The sequence below is a fragment of the Plectropomus leopardus genome, chromosome 20 (genome assembly GCF_026936395.1).
Source record: "Plectropomus leopardus strain MGB_pleo_1.0 chromosome 20, ASM2693639v1, whole genome shotgun sequence".
Taxonomy (NCBI): domain Eukaryota; kingdom Metazoa; phylum Chordata; class Actinopteri; order Perciformes; family Serranidae; genus Plectropomus; species Plectropomus leopardus.
The window spans coordinates 11634353-11649456 of record NC_142195.1 but is presented as its reverse complement, the minus strand read 5'-3'; the positions used below and the strand labels follow the sequence as shown (position 1 = coordinate 11649456).

Sequence of the window (15104 nt, the reverse complement as noted above, 5' to 3'; positions counted from 1 at the left end):
TTACACCCCTAGTTTTAACCTGATGTGGTCTTGTAATGTATGGCTGGCTGCCCAGTTAGCAATTTTTAAAAAATGTTCTTAAAACGGTACAATGCAACCAATCCAATGTTTTGGATGTTACTTTAAAAATGGTCTTCCTTTGTTTTCATGAAACATTGTGGGAATGTTTTATAAAAAAGAACATTCAATGATCTGTCACCTTTCAGCATCACCAAAACATCCTCAAAATGTTGCAGTTCAAAGGTTATTCAGCAATTAACTTTAGAGGAACATTATTTGGAATGATAAACATCCTTAAAATGTTCTTTCAACATTAGACCAGAATGTTTTCTTTAGGCATAGGCCTATAATAAATAACACAGAAACCTGTTCTGTCCTGCAGAGCTCTTAGCTGACCTGCAGGGTATCATGTGGACAGGAGAGGTGGCTTTTAGCATTGGTATCTTAAACTGAAAGCAGTATTTAACAACTTTGGAGAAGGGGCTGGAAACTTAAATACGATTGCAGCAGACATCAGAGTCATGTCACAAGACAAACTGACGCATGATACAACCACACTAATATGTGCCCTTGTAGCTGCACCTGTTAAGATGCCATGAGAGATACCACAAAGGACTGAGGGTAACACAGCTTGGATCCTGTGGGACTTCCAGGTCCGGTAAGATAAATGAATAGTGGCCACACAACCGGTCAGTGCAGTAATAAACACTATAAACAGTATAAACACAATACATGAAGTGGTCCCAAGTGGCATTAAGAAGAAGGAATATTAGTAGCTGGAGGAATAACAGAGGCCAAGACAGTTATATAGTAGTTTTCTTTACTAGTTTAAAAACCTATTTTTCTTTGTTTTACTTATATTGTTATTTATGTGATCTGTTGTTAATTTTATTCACTGTATTTTAATGGTTTAATGGCAATTGTGCTTTAGCAGTGCATATCAAATGTGTTGCCAATAAAGCCTGTTTATTGTATTAAAGTGAAAGACTGAAGTGATGTTATTGATGACGGGAACACTTGGGTTCAGGACCTCAATGTTGGTATCATGGTTTCACAGATCTAGGAACAGTAAAATGTAGCTCAGAACCCTTAAGCTACTGGTAGAAAATCAGGCTTTAGATACGCATATAATTTCTAATATAATTATCATCTTTCAGGTTTTTTATTATTTGTATGCAGAGGCAGCTGAGCTCTGCTTCACTAGATGTTCATTAAGTAAACAGCAGGAGGCAGGTCAACATTTTCAAGTATGTTCCCAAAGTCGAGTACATCCATTAGCAACCTGGGCTTTAGTTGCCAAAAGCATTTTTAGTCAGAATTCGAACTTTGTGCAATCAGTCAATGGAGATGTCGGTGCTTAGATGCTTTTGGGAAAGTCAGCCCCTTAAGCATGAATCTCTGATAGATAGCACCAGCCAGAAAGAGCGATTTGAAGAGAATCAGTCAGGAGAAGCAAAGTTAAAAGCATAAATTTGAAAATGTTTCTCGATGTTTCAGGTGTGATTGTTAGCTATGCATGTTGGTGTCTTGTTTGTCTCTCTGCTGCACTCTTAACTCTCCCTGTATTAGTCGAGATGCTTTTAAGGGGGGGCTGACAGCAAAATGGATTAAATGGGGTTTGCTGACAGAATACATATCAAATCTGCGGGCATGCAATTGTGGGCTGCGGCATTTGCAAGGCTTATGACTTCTGCTGAGGCTGTGGATCCATCATGCCTTGCCTGCTCTCCTCTTCTCCTTGCTATTCAGATGTGGTGGAGGAGAGAAGGAGAAAAGCGAGAGGGGTAGAGGAAAGAGCTCTTGATCACCTGCTTTGTCTGAAGTGAGTCACCTTGCAAATATATGAATAGCAAATGCAGGAAAAGTAATCTGGTGGCGCACTGGTACATCCTCCTATTTGCATACCTGCCAGCCCCTGTAGTTAGCTGCTGCATTTCAGGACTTGGCACCTCAAATACGCAATGGTATGCATATATTTTCTTCCTTTTTTTCTACAACTGTGTCTTTCTCTTTTCCTATCTTCCTTTGTCTCCTTCTCAATCCTGTCCATCTTTTCCCCTCCTCTATTTGCTCCCCCCCACCCCACCCCTCCACCCCCGCCACCTCACTCATCCTTTTCCCTCTGTCTCCCTCAGACATCAGGGTGTATTTCCCCCCCGGCAGGATGCATGACAGGGGAGCAGGTGGAACGGAGAGCAAATGACAAATCTCTCTCTCTCCGTCCCTCCCTGAATCTCTCTCTCTCTCTCTCCATCTCGCCCACTGTCCTGCCAGGGGCCCTCCTCAGCCTTCCTTCCTCCCTCCTTCCAGCACCTTCCTATCCTATCTGACCACATTGATATTCAAATCTGTCCAGGCAGCATTCCACCTTCTCTTGCTGTGAAGGTCTCGCCAAACAACCAAGGGAGAAAGACGGTGGGCTAATGTCCCCACCCTGAATCCACAGCTAGACAAACAAAAATGACAGAGCAAATGCTCTAAATCAGGGAGGCTCAACTTGCTCTGTTTGGGGGCCACTTTTACAAAATGACAGGAGACTAGGGGACTGTCGTGGCATACATGTTTTTAGGATGTTAAGACATTTCTCGCATTTTAGAACGTTTCTAGAATTGCAGGACATTTCTAGGATTTTAGGACATTTGTAGGGACTTTCGCATGTTTCTGGGACTTTATAGCGTGTTTCTAAGATTTGTGGATGTTTCTAGGACTTCAGCACATTTCTAGGATTGTAGGAAGTGTCTAGGATTTTAGGATTTTTTTTTTGTAGGATTTTAAGACATTTTGAGTAATTTAGCAAGTTTCTAGGATTTTTGGACATCTCTAAGATTTTAGGACATTGTAGGGTTTTAGGACAGATCTAGGATTTTTGGACATTTCTAAGGTATGAGGATATTTCTAGAACTTATGCATGTTTCAAGGATATTAGGACATTTCTAGGATTTTAGGACATTTCTAGGATTTTAGGACATTTGGGCCTTAGCCAGGACCTCTGTCGGGGGTGTGGGGGATCCTCCACTGGCACTTTTTTTTAAAAAAAAAAGCTCTATCTTGATGCTGTTTTATGAACCCTGACACCTTCTATATACTAAAAGTACAAAACAATTCACAATGTGAATCACTTTATTTTAATTGTGAATTAGAAAATGGTTGGTGGGGCAACCTGGCATGTTATCGGGGGCCAGATTTGTCTTGAGTATCACTGCTGTGGTGCTCTGCAGAACTCATATCTAGCTCACTAGCCTCAGATCTGTGACGAAATAAACTAAAGAGGGTTAATAAAAGAGTGTCACACTGCTTAAGTAAGAAAATGGTTGTGTGTACATTACACGTCTCTTCATATATCGCTGTTTTTGCGAGACATAATCCCCACAGAGAAGAAGGTAAGAAAACACTGTTTGCCTGTTGTTATTGACATGGTCCCACATGACATGCAAGCGGAGCCAACGTCTCACATCTGGCCATGAGCTATCATTATCTTTGCCTTCTCCTCTCTGATGAATCTGCCCCAGCTCCTTGCTGAGGAGCTGGGCTTTATTTAATGGGCTCTTTCAGCCGTGGTTTGCTAGGCGGAAGCCTCTTACAAACCCATTTAAAGAAGGGTCTATGGATTTCATGGCTCCCCGGGCGCTCTCTCCTTCTTTCAATAAGGTGAAGTCCAAGGCTTTATCCATCCGTCAATGGGCCAGGGGAACAGTGGATGCAGCAGTTTTTAATCCCAGAGATGCCACTGTCCACTGTATGCTTGGCTGTTCCCTGATAGGAGGGCCTCCTTGCACAGCTCTCACCTGGGGACTTTTTAGTTCCTGTGGCAGAGCAGATTTATTGTTACATAGATGGGGATAAAGACTGGGCACCTTGGACACCGCCTGCAGACAGGAACGTAGATAGAAAGGATGGAAGGAGAGACAGAGGAGGAGAATCAGATGGTTCAGTAGAAACTATGAGATACACATTCAGATAAATAAGCCTGACGTGCATAATGCCTTTTATTCATAAGATGTAGCTCAAAGTGTTGAAAACTGCATTAAACAAGACAAAGGGTCGTAACACACCAAGACAAGGGTCGATGTTGGGCCGATGGCGAACGTCTGATCCATCACCTTGTTTCTTGTGGTGCGTTCTGCAAGAAAAAAGGAAGTGAGGAAAGCAATTAAACGACTAAAGTTAAGAGAGCGTGAGGTCAAAGCAATCTTGTAATATAAGGTAACATTATCTTTTTTTAAGCAATGAGGTCTTTAGCAGAAATGGGTTATGATTGTTTGTGTTACTGTTTGAAAGCACACTGTGAATATTCTATATGTGCTAACTGGCTAACTAGCATCTGAAATCCATCCTGTCAGTCTTCCAGTTTCCCTTTCTAAATAACCAATGCAGACTACCGCCACCTGCTGGTTTGGAGAGTCATTTCCTTTCACACAGGTGCAGAACAGATGTGTTAGCTGTTAGCTGTAGAGTGTTTAACTGCAACTTGCTAACACACAAGTGAGGTGAGGCGAAGCAACAGTCAGCCTGTGTTGCAAATAGTTTTTGACGACATTTTGGTGAGTCTGGGCCATTAGCATCTACAGCCATGCTGACGTTGTAGTCGCAAGGGTGCTTTGAGTTAACATGCTAATAATGACAACACTAACATGTTGATGATGAGCAGGTATGATGTTTATCATGTTCACCATCTTTGTTTTATGTCTTAGCATGCCACATTTGCTAATTAGTGTATAAGTGTAGCTGAGGAGAGTGGGGTAGCCATTACTTTTTGAAATTTTGACGTGATGGTGGCGCTAGATTAAAAGTCAGAGGATCTCCAAAGTTACTGCAATTCATCCCTAGGGGAACATGAATGTCTCTACCAAATTTCATGACAATCCATTAAATAGTTGTTGAGATTATTCAGTCTGGACCAAAGTTGTGGGCCAAGAGATTGACCAACTGATCGACATTGCCAACATTAGGTGCTAACATGGCTGAAAATATTTAAAACTTTTAAATTTAATTAATGGTTGCACACAAATAAAACACACCTTTTTGTGTACCACTTTTTGTGTGGTAGCATAGCTAAAACTGGGAACAGCTAACTCCTATCTCAGTAGAGAAGAAATATCACAGTAGGTCACATAATAAAATGTAGTTTCAGAAAACTTATCTTGACATCATCCCTTCTTTCTATTCCACCAAACACAAAAGGCCCAGATCATTATCATGCTTGTTCTATAGCTGTTTACTACAATATACATGGAAAAGATTGCTTTAGTTTTTTCAACAAAAGAGTGTAATTTGTTACTGCCCATTCATTTGACCATCATTCCCTATCTCAGCTCCTGGCATACAAATGAAAGGCTTAGTAGGTGAGGGACGATCGATGAATGATTCAGTTAGTCAGAAGCAAATAAAATGTGGTCAATTTTTGCCCTTTGATAAATCAAGGTTGAGAAACATCCGCACCTCTCTCAGAAATAAAAGTATTTTCTATTCTCAGTCTTTTTACTGCGCCCCAGAGAATTGCAGGGCAGTGGTTAATGGCATTATCAGAGGCAATCACTTCACTGAGGTCAGGGAATGAAGACTAGAAAGCAATAAAAATCCCTACAATGAGAAATTATCCACCAGCACACACAGACACACACACACACACACGTGCACACTCAATGGCATTTCTGTTGTGCAAAAACATATGGAAAAGCACTTAACTGTGAATCACATCTACAGAGAACAGTATCTTTACACGTCGCACATATATTCTCAAATGCAGAAAACTGAATACATCAGATAAAAGACATAAACTAAAGACCAGTAAGTGTTCAGCCACAGTAGCAGCTTTTGATAGCAATTTCAGTCAGTTGGTTGGTCTATCAGTGCACCACTTCTTGCCAACAACTACTTAGCAATAAATTTTGGTACAGATATTTATGGTTCCCAGAGGATTCATTCTAATGATTCTGGTGATCCTCTGACTTCTTATCTGGTATCACCCGCAGGTCAAAGTTTTCACTTATCCAGTGAAGTATTTCAACATTTGCAGGATGGATTGGCACACAGTTTTGGACAGATATTCCGAGGATGTATGCTAATGACTTTCTGAAGTCACCTTGAGATTGATCTTTGTGGTTTTGAATAAAATATCTTGACAATTATTGGATAGAATGCCATGAAATTTGGTAGAGACACATTCAGATGCAATGTAGTAGCTTTTGCGATCCTTTAAAGATTCATTTCAGTATTTTTCAGCCTGGACCCTGTTTTCCAATGTTTTGTGTTTAAGTGACTAATGGAAACGACATTTTCATGGAACAAGAGCCCTGCAGCCAACAGCAGGATAACAGGCTGTAATGTAACATTAATGGGCAGTTTTTGCATTGTCCATTGTCATTGTAGACATCTTGCCATGTTGGCATTAGCATTAGCTCAAACGTAGTACAGCCTCACAGAGTCGTGCATGGCTGCAAACTTTTAGCCTTTTTTAAAACGAATGTTTGCGTAGTCTAGCATGATGTAAGATGTAAAATTTAGAGCAAGAATGATATGGCACTAACATTAGACTGATTTACCCCCTTATGCCACTGTTCTATTTAATTTTGACATGATGTTGATTCTTTGGTCAAAAATTGATATTGTTCTGTTGTCTCTGATGTTGGATCTGTTTCTATATCTTTTATCTTACCTTTCGATTCGTATAATTGCTCTGTTGCTATTTTTATGCTTTTATGTATTTCTTTTTCTCTCTTTCTGTGAAGCACTTTGAGCTGCATTCTATGAATGAAAGGTGCCATTTAAATACAATTGTATTATCATTATTAGCTATTTTAGCCTTAATTATTGTCTTTTATTTAATTTTAAATATCAAAAGTTGACTTGTTGATGATCTGAGAAAAAAAGGAATCCAGACGCATTTGTCAGCATACAGTCTAAGTGTGCAGCTCGCTCCTACAAACCATTAGTACCATCAGCACCAGAGACGCAGCCACAGCCAGACAGCCATGATGGAGATGTGAGACATGAGCAGGAGTGGCAGAGCAATCCCTCAGCACTTTGGAAAGGTGATACATCCTATGACAACATCTACAGATTAGAATATGATATCTAAATGAGCTGTGGACTGCTATGCAAATCACCAGGCAGCAGTTTGGTGGAAACATAAAGCCATGCTGGTTCTGTCATGTTTGTGCCTTTCCTTTGACATCAAGGGGTTTCTGTAAATGTAAGACTGCAACAGAGGTTCAAATGTTAGAATAACTTTTACCTCCCCTCATGTGTACATGAATGGATGGCTTTGAATGTGTTAGGTGCTGATTGACATAAGTGAAAATGCATATTTGTCAGCTGATTTTTGTTGAAGGTCAGTGGAAGGGAATTGTAATGTCATAAAATGTTTGTTTTTTCGTGTCTTCTTTTGAAGCAAAATCAACAATTTGCTCTTAATAACTTAAGATGCTGAGTGGGAACATTTTTAGTATTCATATTTAAGGGGAAACAGCAGCGTTTCCCAAATCCTGACAGTAAAATGAAACCCTCTGCCTCTTGTTTTGTGTGCGACCACAAATTGTTGTGTCCCACAAAATATATAAAGTGCTTTCATTCAAAAGGGCATTTTAAGTTTAGATTGCTGAAAATTGCATTCAGATTACACAGCAGGTAGCCTATATGTATTGTTCATTGTGCTATTTTGACACATACTGTAAGTGCACTGTAATGATTGCACTGCCTGTTCTCTTTTGATTTGGAGGAAAATTTCACTTCACACTACATGCGGTGCAAACATCCAACTAAATAAAGGCTCGGAGTTTTTCTTTTACACAGCTCAGATTGGAATACGTCTTCTCACTACTTTTTATGCAACATCTTTACAGATTCTCTTTCTTTTCATTGTCCATATTTGCATATTCCTGCTCAGACTCGTGGGGAGCAGGGCACAGCATGCATTGTGAAGACATCAGGGAAACATGCTAAACAGGTCACTGGTCTGCAGGGTAAAACATACAAACCTCTGGGCAACTAAGAGCCTCAAATTCACCTGATTTGCATCTTTAAACTGCTGTAAGACGGTTGAACACACAGAAGAACGCCACGTGAGCACGAGAACATGCAAATTTCACACACAACAGGCCAGATCTGAGTCTGTCTAACAGAAGCTTGAGCATTTTTTGGTAATCCCAAAGACATGAAGACATTTATGAAGCATTTCTGACGAGTTAAAGGGCTTATCTAAATGAAATAGTAATTGAAGCATTAATAATTCATGATCATTTCTCCATTTAGGCACATGCCATGACAATTTGCTGGATGTAACATCTCCGTCTGGAAGTCCTCGCAGGCAGCCGCCAATGGGTTTTATTTCCCATTTTTATGCACATTGTTATACTTTTGTAATTCAAGTGATCTCTCAAACAGTGGCTGCGGTGTAATTTTTTGGAGAAAAGGCAATTCTGTGGAGATGGTGTAGATACTGATGAAAGAAACAATAATATGTGTTGCCATTTCTTTCATCATAATCTCATAGAAAAATCCATTTCAATTAAGAAGACATGTCAAAATCTGTCCAACTACTGGATGAATCCCTTCATGCTGCTGTCTGTCTTATGTGATAGTATGAAAAAAGACATCACAAGTAAACTGGCACACACAATTCATACATATGATTGTGTGTATGTATGAGGCTGACGTGTTTTATGAGGGAGAAAAGTCGAAGAGATGATAAAAACAGACAACACACAGCGCAATCGGACTTGAAGCTGTCCATGAAAACTTGCACTATCAGGGCAACAATCATTTTATCTCCTTGTGTCTCATCTGTCCCCTCTCTGCTGGCACACAGTGGACCATAGTGTTCACTGACCCCTACAGGACTCTGCTGCATCTCAATTCCAGGATTTAGAACTTTTTGAAGAGTCACATTTAAATTCTCACCAGCATATAGGCATGGATGGATTACCGAACGGGCCTACCACGCACAGGTCCAGGGGCCCTAAAGTGTGAGGGCTCCTCCTGGCACCCACCTGCAAATTGTCCCTTTAATTAACACTGACCAACCGCAAAGACACGAAAATTACTGTAAAAAGAGTTTGAAGAACCTGTAAAGAGATACAAAAATACTACATTTGGGGCAAAAAAAACCCCTACAGACACACAAAATGACCAAAAGAAGACATAAAAGCAATATTAAAGAGACACAAAATTACCTCAAAGAGACACAAAACAAGTAAAAAGAGACACAAAATAACCTTAAAGAGACACGAAATGGCTACCAGGAGACATAAAATGACTACAAAGAGACAAAATTACTTCAAAGAAGCACTAAATTGACTAAAAATTACCTCAGAGAGACAAAATTACTTTAAAGAGACAAAAAATGACTACCAAGAAACATAAAATGACAACAAATAAACAAAATTACTTCAAAGGGGCTCTAAATTACTACAGGGAGATTCAAAATTACCTCAAATAGACAAAATTACTTCAAAGAGATGTGAAATACCCACAAAGAGACACAAAACCACAACAAAGTGTATGTGTCTTGCTCTTATATAGGAGAGGTGGTGGGGCCTTTTGCGTATTTGTGCCCAGGGGCCCGTTGCCTCCTAATCTGCCCATGCATATACAAGGATATTAAATATAAGAAGGTCCACATTTTAATTTACCTCACAGGTAGCACTCATTTAATCAATCTGATTTGCAGAAACTTCAAGGAATAAACTAAAGCTTAATTAGGAATAAGATTTTCCCAGTCATGAATATTAATGTATCCAAAAAAGTCAGTGGCCACCTTCTAAATCTGTACAGCGCCCCCCCACTCCTCCCGCTCTCCCACCGCTCAGACCATCTGAATCCCTGACGACTGGTCTGTTTTTAGCCGTGCTGGATGGAGGCCTGGCACGGTGAGCGGGGGAGGCCGGACCAGTGGGGATGTCCTGGTGCAGTCTGTCCTCTGCTGTACGCTGGACTCCTGGCCATCCCATATTAATCAGATTTGCCGCAGCAACCATATGTCCAAGCAGCATGATAAACCCCGGCTGCTACCTGGCACCCACAGGACACGCTGTCAACACAATGTGCGTGTGTGTCTGCATGGGTGTGTATTTCACACATAGTTCCTCTGGAGACATTCCTTCAAATATCTGTTGAGACATTAGAAATGTCATTGGCAGAAATATTACAGGTATTGTGTTTTGTTTTGTTTTTATTTTCTTTTAAGATGCTGTTAATAATTTTTTTTAAGCATAAATGAAGTAAAGGGCATCAGAGGTAACCCTGAAGGAGGAGGAAGTCATTCTGGGGCCAAGTGGTGATTTGCCACACTGTTTTGGAAATACATGGGGCTATTTACGTCACACTGCAACAGGAGAACTGGCACTATGGACCTGCATTTAAAAAAGCCTCATTCCTGTTCCATCTGTCACCTTATGTCTAACAGCACATTATATATTTCATATTCTCACATGATTCAGATCCCAAGGTGTCATATATTTAAGATACTGTTTGTATAACACTGTTTAACAGCATTGTGGAGAATCTAGCTCTTGCATTAGCACTAGTGACACGGATAGGAGGTTGGTGATACGAAGACTGACTGAATATCATTTCTTATCTGAAGCTTTCTATTAAATTCCACACACAAAAAAAAATGTATTCCACAATCCATAATTCATAACCGAATCTCACAAGAGGCAACACCAACACTTGTCAAACATGATTAACTACGTCTGTATCTTACACAAATTTAATTCCTCTCTGTGTCTCTGCCTGTAAATCAGCGAACAATCACTAGCGAGCCCGCTTGCAAGATTTGCGGCTGAGGTTTTTCAGGTGACACAGACAGGATTATCGGATGAAAAAGGGAAAAAAAAAAAAAAAGTTAAAATGATTCAAACAACTTTTTTTTCCGATTGAATACAAACTTGTTTAATTGAAAAAGAAAACTGTGCAGAACAGTTCACAGGCTTTTGTTATAATGAGGGCAGATGTTGTTATTGCCATCTACTGTCTGCAAAAGACAGAAGAAAAACATCTCACTTGCACAGCAGCTTGCTCCATGCAGATCACGGTAATTACTGAGCAAGTATTCTAAACAAAACCTACTGGCATTTAGATGAATGTAATATTATGTAATAGTGTGTGTTTTATTATATTTTTCCATCATTTTGCAAAACAAATAAGCACATCTAGGCCCAGCACAACTTTCAATGAAATGAAGCTTCATTGTTAACTTTAAGTTGTGTACGATTTATTCAGTTGAAAAATTTAAGAGCAACTAAGGTCACTTTTAGCAAAAAAAGTCAGCATTACATCATGCAATGCAGTCAAATTTTAAGTGTTAAGATAGTTTGAAGATAGAAAAAAAACTCTAAATCTCTCATGAAATTGTCATCATATAAAAAATATCTTACAGTGTAGTAATATGACATAAAATACTGTTTGGTAATAAGCACAACCAACACATGCAATTGCCTATTATTCTACAAAACAAATGAGCACATCCTGGCCCAGTGCATCTTTCAATGAAATTTAGTTTCATTGTCAGCCTTAAAACATGCAGGATTAATTCAGCTGCAAGTTTTCAAAGAGAAACGAAAGTCACCCATAGAAAAATGTGAGCTTTGTATCATGCAATGCATTTAACTTTTAATTCTTAATATAGAGTTAATGTACAGATAAACTCTAAATATCTCATGAAATTCTCATCATATCCAAATAATCTCTCAGTGCAGTAATATGACAAGAAATAATACATTTAAGAGCATCATTAATGGTAATAAGCATAAAAAAACACACATTTTCCCATAATTCTGCAAAACAAATAAGTACATTCAAGGCCCAGTGTAACTTTTGCTAAAAATAAAGCTTTTTTGCTAACTTCCAAGTCACACATGATTCACTCGGCTGCAAGATTGAAAGAGCATCTGAGGTCGCTTATAGAAAAGTTAGCCTTACATCATGCAGTGCAGTCAAATTTGAAGTCTTTAGATAGTTTGAATGAAAAAATAAAGTCTAAATCTCTCATGATATTGTCATTATATTTTTAAAAAAATCACACAGTGCAGTTATGTGAGGAGAAAAATATATTTAAGTGCGTCATTCGCGTTAATAAGCGTAGAAAACATGCTAAATTATTTTCATGAAGGCACATAAGCGTTCTCAAATGACATTACAGTCACTCAATCGTGCAAGGTAGACTCTCCACCCTCCCATGCGTGCCCCCTTATTGCCGCTCATCCCCCTCCCACCACTCACCACCCACCCACCCCTCACACTGACATACATCTGAGCAGGACCCTGCACCTTTTGTCTTGGGCTCCCTCTTTGTTAGCAGCTGGTGGACAGAGCAGCAGCCTGCAGCAGCAGCGTCATGTGTATTTAGTAATAGTGTAATAACAACATACAGCAACACTTTGGCCATTTTTATATATATATATATATATATATATATATATATATATATTTATATTTCTGAATGAGGAACAGAATGAATTAACACTCTTATGTATTGTTTGCATTTTATTTAAATAAAGATGATAAAGATTTGGGGGAAGTGTGATAATGATAATTGGATGGAGGCAGTGTTGGGTGATTTTTAAACATATATTTCTATATATTTATTATTAATATGTTTTTTAACACATTTATTTTTAGCCAATTTGGATGTTATTAAATCTATATTTATATTTATCTATCTATGTATCCGTCTATCTGTCTGTGTATCTGTCTGTGTATCTATCTATCTCTTGTTTTCTGTGTGGCTGAAGGGTGAAGCAGCATCATCACCACCAAAGTGAACTGCAGATAACCCCATGACGTGGCAGACACACTATGGAAAGCCTATATAAAATTCACAGAGCCCGCATGTATCTGGTGGTGGTCTGAGCCGCTGATAAGGCTTTGCAGGGCTATCTGCCTTCAGTCTAGATGAAGGATGAGCTTCTCAGACATAGACGTTGTCCATCCTGCTGATGCTCCCTCGTCTCATCGTAAACTCTTGTGCACCCTCTGGTGCTTGCTAGTCTCCCAAACTTCTTTGTGTAGCCTGCTTTGCAGATTGTCTTCCTTGTCTGTGTGGTTGCTCATTATTCAGAGACAGACGGATCTCAGGTCATCTGCAGCTGCAGCAAAGGAGAAGCAGGAAAGATGGCGATCATCCATTAGACCGACCGGGCGCACGCATGAAATACGAGGACAACTTTTGGGAGGATCGCTTGAGGAGAAGATTGTACCAGTGAGTTTTTTCCCCTCTTGCACTATATTTCCAGTTTCGCCAAGATTTCGGCTGGGCTTTCAAGGTCTGCGAGAACGTCGGTATGGTAGATCATGGGATATAATTTGGAGAGCGCCTCGTGAATGACCTGGAAAGAGCTGATCCGCCTCCACCACCTTTTCTCCTTTTAGTCCAGGTCCAGCCGACTTGGGAGAGGAAGCCGAGGCGAGATTTTGTAGTCGGGTGGGCGCTCCGGCTGGCACCCATGCAGCCAAAGTCAAGTGGGTCTTCTCGCTTCCCCAGTTAATATCCAAATAACCCAAACCTAGCGCTTCTTCCTCGCTATGTCGCCTTTCGCTGTGTTGTCAAAGTGACACAAGGAAATGGACGCGGCTTGTTGTAAAGAGAGAGGGTCGCCTGCGTGTTTCAGCAGCACCGGAGCGGAGTGTTTTGTTATTCTGACATGTCTGGTCAGGGGAATTATTGGCCCCGGCTGTGCGTCCCCTCTCTCCGGCCGTGCGTGTTGTTGCGCGTTAGCTTCATGGAGAAGCCATTGCACGGATTGCTCTCCTCTCCCAAGCAGCCTCCATTAGCGACACAGAGGAGCTGGCATAGCCGCTGGTCCAGTCACACACACACACACACACACACACACACACACACACACACACACACACACACACACACACACACTATGAAAGCCATGTCCAGTGTGAGGAAGCTAACCTCTCTCTCTCTCTTAAAAAAAAGAAAAACATCATCTGGTTTTGGATTTTGAGTGTCCACAGGGTTGGAGCTCTCTTCATGCTGGTGGCTTGATATATTTTTTGACTGTTTTTGTTTTTGCTCTCATTGCTAAGCTACGTTGTTGTCCCCTCGTGCACTGTTTGGATGCTTATTTTGCTGTCACTGGTCTCAAGTCAGGTATGTCATACTAGTAGGGCTTCACCATAAAATGGAGGAAAGCAGATGAGTCTCCAAGGAGAGCCCTGGAGTCAGACAGGCAGGATCCCTCACGCCAGAACAAAGGTTGTGTTCATAAATGATCGACCTCTTCTCCTTCTCCTTCTGTTTTTTCTGCTTTTTCACCTCGGAAGTTGAGTGTGCTACAGGAAGCAGAAGAACTCTAAAAAAAAAGTGAGCTTAGATGTTTTAGCAGGGCTTTCAAGGTTAACTCCATGAACTAAGTTGCTGCTTCTTTATTTTTGCATGACTGAACACAATTTGGCTCGTGGATATGTGGGATTTTTTTGCAGGTTGTGGACAGTGCATGTTTGTGATTGTGATGGCTTGAGGGACACGTGGATGAGATAGGAATTTTAATGCAGAATAATGCAGTGTTTTGGCCATGCAGGTAGTTAATGTTCAACAAAGTAGTCTTAACACCCCCACACACACTCCTCTCTCTCCGATGTGTGTGTGAGAGAGAGTGAAGTAATAGCTGTAGTTAAAGGAAGTTCTCAAGATGATTCTCTTTTTTGTTTTGGCTGAGTTTTTAGGCTTGTGATCTACACTGTGATGGCTTTAAATTTACAGTTTTGCTCATAATTTGCAAACTAATTATATACACAGGAGCAAGTGGACCCTGCTGTTTATTGGCTGGCACATGTGTGTGTTATTGTGTTTCAAAAGTTATTTGGACGAATGGATTGTTACAAAGTGCCTGACGTCCACCGCACAGCCTTAGGTGACTTTTCCCACATTATATCCTAAAGGTGTCTGCTGACCAGACTGTCAGGAGAGTGAAGGAGGTGTGTTTTGCAAGCTGTAGTGTGTTCCTGTGGCAGTTACTGTGTGTGTGTGTGTGTGTATATATGTGTGTGTGTGGCTGTGCTACGCTCTGCAGTTCCCCTGGCCACTGTGTGAAATCTTGCTGACAAGGAGACTGTGAGCTTGACACACTGTGCTGCGACAATGCTGGGGCTGA

The 15104-nt window shown here is 40.5% G+C and overlaps 1 protein-coding gene and 1 long non-coding RNA gene across 4 annotated transcripts in view; one reads left to right on the top strand and one right to left on the bottom strand.

Moving 5' to 3' along the window:
- Positions 1–3160: 3160 nt before the first annotated feature.
- The window catches only part of LOC148186182 (uncharacterized), a 51371-nt gene continuing 39427 nt past the window's right edge, over positions 3161–15104 (bottom strand). The window contains exons 3-4 of the long non-coding RNA XR_015775100.1: positions 4053–4120; positions 3161–3866 (exon numbers count right to left, since the gene is read on the bottom strand). This is a non-coding gene — a long non-coding RNA (uncharacterized LOC148186182). The remainder of the gene's footprint in view (positions 3867–4052; positions 4121–15104) is intronic.
- Positions 13025–15104, top strand: part of znf462 (zinc finger protein 462) — a 63021-nt gene continuing 60941 nt past the window's right edge. For 2 of the 3 annotated variants that reach the window (XM_088070721.1, XM_042509838.2), the window contains exon 1: positions 13025–13198. The gene's annotated coding sequence lies outside the window, so the exon portion shown is untranslated. Of the gene's footprint in view, positions 13199–13631; positions 14102–15104 lie in introns of those variants that run through there. The other variant, XM_088070720.1, reaches the window with a different exon arrangement.